This window comes from Cebus imitator, unplaced genomic scaffold (genome assembly GCF_001604975.1).
Source record: "Cebus imitator isolate Cc_AM_T3 unplaced genomic scaffold, Cebus_imitator-1.0 Scaffold64, whole genome shotgun sequence".
Classification (NCBI taxonomy): domain Eukaryota; kingdom Metazoa; phylum Chordata; class Mammalia; order Primates; family Cebidae; genus Cebus; species Cebus imitator.
The window spans coordinates 3,343,036-3,352,108 of record NW_016107379.1 but is presented as its reverse complement, the minus strand read 5'-3'; the positions used below and the strand labels follow the sequence as shown (position 1 = coordinate 3,352,108).

Sequence of the window (9,073 nt, the reverse complement as noted above, 5' to 3'; positions counted from 1 at the left end):
CAGATGAATTTTAAAAGGGATATCTTGCCAGCTACAGTGGCTCACACCTGTAATCCCAGCACTTTGGGAGGACGAGGCAGGCGGATCCCTTGAGGTCAGGAGTTCGAGACTAGCCTGGCCAATATGATGAAACCTCATCTTTACTAAAAATACAAAAATTTGCCAGGCGTGGTGGTGTGCACCTGTAATCCCAGCTAGTTGGGAGGCTGAGGAAGGAGAATTGCTGGAACCTGGAAAGCAGAGGTTGCAGTGAGCCAAGATTGTCCCACTGCATTTCAGCCTGGGTGACAGAGTGAGACTGTCTCAAAAAATTAAAAAAAAAATAAAATAAAATATAAAGAGATATCATACCCATTAATAAAGTATAAATTCAGTGTAAAGAAATGTATGCAAATGTTAACTAGATTTCTATTTGTTTTCCTAGTAGTTTAAAACTCTTCAACAATCTTAAAAATTCAAGTTAGTAATTATTTTTTTTTCTTAGGCAGCATTGGCATAGTAACAAAATGAAATAATCATGACTTTTACTTCCTTTATACTTAAGCAATAGAAATATCAACACAGCATCTGTGAAAGAATTATTGGGATCAGAGGTCATGTCCCATTGCAAAAATGCCCCATAAACATAAATTGCTCTCGGTTTACAGCATTTCCCTGAAGAGACGCAAGTGTTAACGTCTTAAAGCTTTGCGGCTTTAACACTTACGGAAGTGTTATGGCTTTAATATAAACTTATGGAAGTTTATGGCTCTGATCAGTTACTGCTAAAATACTGCTAAAAATAAACACGGAATGTTCTATTTTATGAATTTTATTTTTTGAGTCAGAGTCTCACTCTGTCGCCCAGTCTGGAGTGCAGTGGCATGATATCAGCTCACTGCAGCCTCTGTCTCCAGGAATCAAGGGATTCTCGTGTCTCAGCCTCCTGTGTAGCTGGGATTACAGGCGCATGCCACCATGCCTGACTAATTTTTGTATTTTAGTAGAGATGGGGTTTCACCATGTTGGCCAGGCTGTTCTAGAACCCCTGACCTCAGGTGATCTGCCTGCCTTGGCCTCCCAAAATGCTGGGACTGCAGGCATGAACTACTGTGCCTGGCCAAAATACATATTGAATATTTTAAACAAACCACTTAAAAACATGTTACAAATAAAAAAGTTTTTAGCACAGATTACTAATTGAAAATTGCTAAGATCCTTGACACATGGAAGAATGTAGGGGAAAGGCATACAATTTTGTAATTTTTCCTCATCCATGTATTCATGTTTCTGTTTTTCTTCGTTCTGTTTTTAGCTGGTCTTTATGTGTGCGTAGATAGGCTCTCCTTTAAAATAAAATGTGAATGGAAGTTACACTAACATATGAGAACATGTTCCAAGGAGCTGGAACAGCAAGTGCAAAAACCTTGACAGAGGGATGAATGAAGAAGATTCAAGTAACAAGAAGGCCAGATTTCTAGTCTTGTTTCCATAGTCCGTAGCCATTCCACATTATAGCAAATGGTGGTAAAGATGTGGAGTAACTGGAACTCTTATACGTTGCCAAGAGATATGCAAAATGGTATTGTCACTTTGGAAAACAGTTTGGCAATTTTTTTTCTCTAAGACAGAGTCTCGCTCTGTCACCCAGGCTGGTGTGCAGTGGCGTGATCTTGGCTCACTGCAGCCTCCACCTCCCGGGTTCAAGCAATTCTCCTGCCTCAGCCTCCTGAGTAGTGGGACCATAGGTGCCTGTCACCATGCCTGGCTAATTTTTGTGTTTTTAATAGAGATGGAGTTTCACCGTGTTGGCCAGGTTGGTCTCGAACTCCTGGCCTCAAGTGATTCACCCACCATGGCCTCCCAAAGTGCTGTGAATATAGGAGTTAGCCACTGTGCATAGCCTGGTTTGGCAATTTCTTATCATTGACTATGCATTGAGTATATGACCCAGCAAAATCACTCCTAGGTATTTACCCATGAGGAAAGAAAACTTATGTTCAAACAAAAACCTATCCATGAATGTTAATAATAATTTGACTCATTATAATCCCAAATTGGAAAAAAAAAATTAACGTCCTTCAACTGGCATAAGAATAAACAAAATATGGTACATCTGTAATGAAATACTATGCAGGAATAAAGAGGAACAGACAGCTGATATATGTAGTAAAATGCATGAGTCTCAAATGCATTATGCTAGGTGAAGGAAGGCAGACCCAAAAAACTATGTACTACATGATTCCATTTGTGTGATAATCTGAAAAAAGCAAAAGTATAAGGACAGAAAACAGATCAGTGGCTGCCAGGGACTGGAGGTCAGAGGAGTGTCTGACTACAAAAGGGAAGGTGGAGATTTTGAAGGAGGATGGAACTGTTCTATATCTTGACTGCAATGGTTTTACATAGTTATAGGCATTTGCCAAAACTCTTAGGATTGTACCCACACATAAAAGGTGAATTTTACTGTATGCTAACTATACCTCAATTTTTAAAAAAATGAATGGAAGTCATTTTTACCAAGTTAGGTGAGAATAATCAAAACACAATCATATTGTTGCCATCCTAATTAAGTTAGGGGCTAAAATTTAATTGCTGTAGATATGCCTGCGTATGGAGTTGTGTTCTGGGAAAACCAACTCTTTTCTGACATCTACAGTCCTTCAGTTAATCAGTATTTATCAAGTATCTGTTATATGCCATACAGTATTCTAGGTTCTGAGGACACCTCAATGAATGAGACATGTCCCTGCCTTCTTGGAATTGCATTTCAGTAATAAGTGGATAACTCTGTAGGTAAATAAATATACATGCTACTTTAAATAATATAACATAGTGGTAAGTTGTTATAAAGAAAACTACAGCCTGGTGAAAGAGAGCTATAGAGAAAGAAGGCTATTTTTGATAGTGTGCCAAGGAAGGATTTCTGATTAACAGTTGAACAGAGGTTTAATTGATGTGTTGGAGGGAGCTATGTGAATAACTGGTGGAAGAGAGTTCCAGAAGAAAAGCAAGTGTATCAGCCTTGAAACAGGGATGAACCAAGCAGATTCATTCATATGAGCACACTTACTAGAGCACTTTCCTGTCACAATATGGAAGAGGGACTCCAAAGTCTTAAGGAGATAGGCAGGTAGGACTGGATTTACCATGTGCAACCTGCACAGCCACCCCCCAGCATATTCCAGGAAAACAACCAGGTGTATTTACCAACAGGGCAGCAGGAACATATTGCTAACCAGTTGGCTTAGCTCACAAAGATCTTTGGTGGTAATTGATCACAGCGTTCCTAGCAACAAAATGAGTCGGTAGCCAAAAATGTAGCTTGCATCATTATAGTGGAAATTCAGCCTTTTACCTAGTTTTCGGGCTTAATGAATTTATAGATGCAGAGGGTCTTGATTGAAGAATGTCTCTGGTGTTCCACCCTAACCAGAGCCATGTTGGCAGGAGAATTCTGGGGACATGTAGTTCAGTCTAGCCAAGTTGACAATTATAAAGCCACCACTCCTAAGGAAGGCAGGATTTAACCATAGGTGGTCAGGAGTCACAGCCTCCACTCTTGACTGTTACTCTATTTTACTTCCTTGGGGCACAAGGTGAAAAAACCCCAACCCTGGTCTGGAAGGCCTGGAACTCCAGCTGACACCCGCCACAGTGTGAGTGATGAGGGAAGCACAAGGCAACTAAATCCAGTGGCAAATCTATCATTTGAGGGGCGATGATTATGTTGTCTTTTCTCCTCTGAGAAAAGAGTCTTCTAGGAAGCTGTACCTGGTGCCTGTTTGTTCATGAGGCTACCGTACTACTGATAAACTCAGACCTTCCTAGGGGGCAGGCAAGGCCTACTTATCCCCCAGCTAGGGCACCCGAGCCTCCTGGTTTGCCAGGGCATAGGAGTTTCTGCACTCAACTATGAAAATCCCAGGCAAACCAGCACCTCCAGAAGCCGGCAATCCAGCCACCACTCAGCTGCTGCATTGTTTGGAAGGGAGGACAACAAAACAGCACAATGATTTGCTCAGATTTTATCTTTACTGTTTTGAATCTATTAAACAGACGAGGGAGACTTTTGGCTCTACTTCAGGATAGAATCACATGTGTTAATGTAAGTGTAACTCTTTTCGTAAAGCATACTTACTTTCAAGTCTACATATTACTTGGCCATTAGTTTGGATTCCAGTCAGAAGATGGTGGAACATTTACCATGAGTTCAATAGATGGAGAGTTCACTGAGGCAGCCTCGCGGCTCAGAACTACATAAGCTCAGTCATACATTTTCTTTGTAAACAAACCTGAGTTAAAAATAATTTTGTGGCTGGGCGTGGAGGCTCATGCCTATAATCCCAGCACTTTGGGAGGCAGAGGCAGGAGGATCACTTGAGGAATTCAAGACCAAACTGGGCAACATGATGAGACTCCATCTCTATAAAAAATACAAAAATTAGCCAGGTGTGGTGGCTCATGCTTATAGTCCCAGCTGCTTTCAGGGCTGAGGTGGGAGGTTCGCTGGAGCCTAGGAGGGTGAGGCTGCGGTGGGCCATGATCATGCCACCACACTCCAGCCTGGGCGACAGAGTGAGACCCTGTCTCAAAATAATAACAATAATAATAGTAATTTCCTCAGAATTTTTAGAAAAATATATATTTTTGACCTATAGCACCTGGTATTCCCAGGCAGTCTCCCATCCACTAACCAGGCCCAACCCTGCTTAGCTTCTGAGATCAGACAAGATCAGGCACGTTCAGGGTGGTGTGGCTGTAGACAGAATATTTACTTTTAAGAAGGAAGTTTGTTTAATTTTTTTATTTATTTAAGACGTTTATTAACAGGTGCTTGCAGTTTGTTGACTTTTTTGAAAAAAATCAAGTTGTAAACTTTTATTACAAATTAAAAATGAAGTTCTTAAAAATCTCAACTTGACCAGATAGGAAACAATTTAAAAACCTTTAAAGGCGTATTGAGAAAAACCAGGCTTTTTAAAAAAACACGTTTGTTATTACCAAAAAGAGATATCTTTAGGTAAAAATAATACAAACCCCATGCTGCATAGATAATGCAGATAGCTCTATTTATCTGATCAACGAGCAAAAGCAAGCACCTAAGGTCTTCAGCTCCAATCTTTTGTTCATTTCTTATTGCTGGAATTTCTTATTTCTTCTTGTTGGATGACTAAACCGGATGATGGTAGAGATGGTAAGCCGGCATTTACTCAGCCCCACCCTGCTTAGCCTCCGGAGCGGACGAAATCTCAGCTGGTGAATCGGCTGCTTTTGTCTCTTTGCCATCTTGTGGTTTAGGGTTTTCTGGGCGTCTGCGTCGTGCTGCGGTACCGACGTTGAGGTGGCTGCTGACCTTGGGTCTCATCTCCTTGATTTTCTTTATCCTCTTCATTGCCGTCCTCTCTAGGCTGTCTTTGGCGAGGAGGGCCCCTGCGGAATCGTGGTCTATATCCCCGATACATATTCTGCCTCCCTGGTCTGCCTTGTTCTCCTGCACCCTGGTTGTCAGCACCCTCCATCACTTCTCCCTGCACAGGAGGGTTGGAATATTGTGGTCGACGCCCATAGGGTCTCCGCATGTCGTCAGGTGGGAACCTTCGCCTGCAGTAGGGCTGGCGTTGTTGGGCCTGGCCTTCGGGAGCACGCTCTGATCCCTCGTTCTTTTCCCCACTCTCACTATTCTGGTAATTTTGCTGGTAATTGCGTGGAGGACCCCTACGACATGGATAGCGTCTATAATGCTTACGGTCTGCTGCCTATTTACTGCCTTGAACTGGAACGCCACCAGGACCTGTAACATTTGCTGCCTCCGCACCCTTTTCTCCTTCAACAACATCAAACTCCACAGTCTCTCCATCTCCTACACTGCCAAGGTACTTCCTGGGGTTATTCTTCTTTATGGCAGTCTGGTGTACAAAGACATCTTCCTTGGTGTCATTCCTGTTGATGAAACCATATCCGTTCCTTACATTGAACCATTTTACTGTTCCCAAAACCTTCGTTGCGATGACCTTTTTGTCCCCGCCGGCAGGCGCCACGGATGTGAGGCCGTCCGGGCCACCGCTCCCTGCGCCGCTGCCGGTAGTCCCTGGCTTGGTGTCTGCGGCGCTGAGGGCGGGGGGCGGCGGGTGGCTGCTGGGTCTCGGCCTCGATGCTCATGGTTGCGGTGATGGTGACTGGGGTCGGCTGCAGCAGCTACGGCTCCTCCCGGGATGTGATGGTAATGGTGGGGCTGCTCAGGGCTCTCTGGGGTCCGCTCTCCACTCACGCTACCGATCGAACTCGGAAGTTTGTTTAACTTTTTTTCAGGATTCAGTGGAGGCCATTAATGGGTACCAGGGGTGAAGGTCAGCCCAGGGTAAGGTGAGTCCAGGAGGAAGCCCAGCCTGTCCGCCAACAGCCCTGTGGCATAGAACAGGTGGGGAGCCTGCCATGGTTTGCTTCTGGACAGCAGGCCGTCCGGGGAGTGTGGAAGAGTGTGTCTGCGTTCCTTGAGCCGTTCCCAAGTTTACAGCAGCCCCACTGTGAGTCAGGAGTCATTCTTGACTCCTGGTAGGGACACTTTGCATTTATGGAATGCAAACAAGGGGGTGGCCTGAGCCCACACTGCCCACTGTAATAACTTTTTGCAATGCAAATAACCAAGGTGAGGCCGGCTGGGCAGGTTTTATCTTCCCCACAAAAGTAAGCCTTTGTTCCACAGCCGGCCCCTGGCAGAGAGGGAGAGATGGCAGAACCAGAGCTTCTGATTTCCCTCCAGCAGGCAAGAATGGGTCAGTGGGGTCATGGACCGAAAGAAGACATTGAATGGGCTGATCTGTCACTCAAAAACAGGGTCCTAGAGCTTGGTGGGGGAAGTAGGTGGTATGGCCCCCAAAACCAGACAGCTAGAACCAACCTCCTCCTTAGCTGCCCCCCCCCCCACCGCCCCGTGAGTTCTGCCTCACCCTCCTGCCTAAGCCCTTGTAGGATGCCCTCTAGGGCAAAATTCCTGGAGGGATGTCCCTGACCTGAGCCATCCTCACGAGAGGGTAGAGCAGTTCATGGGCACAAAGGGCACTTTTGACCGCGCCCCTCTGCTGCTTCCGCCGCGCCACTCCCAGCAGCATTGTCCCTGGCTGACTACTGGCAGGGCACGTAACCCATCGCCACACTCTTCTTCAGGTAGGGCAAGGGACAGCCACTGATCATAGTACTAATCACGGGACCCTTTATGCTCAGGTGGGACTGTGCGCCCGCATCAGGGCCCCGTCATACGTCAATGCCACATTCCTCCACTGCACTTTCCCTTCAGCTGCGGAGCAGTGACCTTGGCTCTGAGGAAGTCTATAGCAGCTTGGTGGTGCTTCCCCAAATATCCCACTGAGGCTGCTCTCCACAGGGGTAGTGTGTTCACCAGTGTCACTCCCGGGCACGCAGAGGCCTGCCTCCAGGCCCACGCTGCCAGCCCTGCCAGCTTTGCCTCTGGGTTTTCCAGAAGAGCTGATGCCCGGTGAACTGCCCCTGCTGCTGGCACCGAGATGTCCATGCTGTCTTCTTCTGTGCAGCCACAGTGAGTAAGGCTGCAGCCAGACACGTCAAACACCTCCATCACAGCACTAATCATGAGGGCAGTTTCCTGAGGTCAGCGGCCACGCCAGCCTCTGGCACCTGAGCCACAGGGAGGACTTGCAGGGGTGGCAGGGCAGTATCTGCCACCTCCAGCCCCACATCTCTGCCCTGGCTCTGAAGTTCTCTGACCTTGTCCTCCATGAAGGCCAGGTCTTTCTCCCAGCAGCCGGTGTTGGTCATCACATACAGGTGCCCCTCAGAAGTGCTGGTCACAATCAAGTCATCTAAGATGTCTCCAGCCTCATTGGTAAACAGCAGCAGTGTCCCCTTGTTTGGTCTTAGCTCTGCAGTAACTCCAGCCACTAGACTGCATCAGTTTCACCGGGTCACCACCACATATCTGGGTCTATGTGCAGCTAAGCAGATGACACAAGGCTGGAGGGAATGCCTGCAGGAGAAAACCCTGATGGGCCACCATGCTCACAGCCCACTGCATTGTCACCTCTGACGGGTGCAGATGGTGCACAGAGGCCACCACTCTGCCACACACGTTGGGAGATGCAGTTCTTAGAATATTTAAACACCAAAAACTACAGTAATTAAAGGGAAAATTTAATGCACAGGAGGTGGGGAACTCTCCTTTAGACTTTCTTTCAACAGCTGCCCAATGAGCACTTTTTTCTTTAAAAAAAATTATTGCAGCTCTTTTTTTTTAACCCCCATTTATTCCTTTATGTAGGAAGACCGATAGTTAAATGTCTAAAAGACAGACAACAGATAAAGAGCAAGAGAAAAGTAATTTTTTTTTATCCTGGCATCACAGGCTTAATCATGTCAAGTTTCAAAATGACCCCAGCAGCCATCTGACCCTGTTCCTGCCGTTATCTAGTGGAAGGGTAGTGTCAAGAGTGATAGTTAAAGTGTAACAGTATTTACCTGAGGTTTCCTTCTTAAAATAAAGTGGAGGCCAGACACAGTGGCTCACGCCTGTAATGCCAGAGCTTTGGGAGGCCAAGACAGGATGATCCCTTGATGTCAGGGGTTCAAGACCAACCTGGACACATAGCAAGACCTCATCTCTACAAAAATTTAAAAATTAGCTGAGTGAGTTGATGCATGCCTGTAGTCCTAGCTACTAGGGAGGCTGAGGCGGGAAGATCGCTTGAACTCGGGAGTTTGAGGTTACGGTGAGCTATAATTGCTTCACTGTACTCCAACCTAGGCAACAGAGTGAGACTCTTTTTTTAAAAAAAAAAACAATTAGTAAATTAATTAAAACAGTAAAATAAAGTGAAGATTCAAAGTCCCATGATCTACAGGTTCATTGGGAGAAACAGATAATAGGGAAATGATAATATCTGGCGCCCACAGAGTTCTACTTACTATGTGCCAGGTGCTGTCCTAAGCACTTTACATCTGCCAACTCATTATTCAGATGAGGAAACTAAAAGAGTCTTTGCTTTCAACCATAGTTATATTGCCTTTTCACAGGCAAGGCAATTGCAGCTATATTGCCATTTTCTTTTTTTTTTTTTTTTTT

At 45.5% G+C, this 9,073-nt stretch overlaps 3 pseudogenes across 1 annotated transcript; all 3 read right to left on the bottom strand.

Annotated features, from left to right (window-relative positions):
* Positions 1-4,631: 4,631 nt before the first annotated feature.
* Positions 4,632-4,746, bottom strand: LOC119471567 (annotated as a pseudogene).
* Positions 4,747-4,962: 216 nt separating this feature from the next.
* On the bottom strand, positions 4,963-6,141 carry LOC108305558 (annotated as a pseudogene). The gene has a single exon (XR_001825785.2). The product of XR_001825785.2 is annotated as a Y-box-binding protein 1-like (transcript).
* A 766-nt stretch (positions 6,142-6,907) lies between these two features.
* LOC108305508 lies at positions 6,908-8,029 on the bottom strand (annotated as a pseudogene).
* Between the last annotated feature and the right edge of the window lie 1,044 nt (positions 8,030-9,073).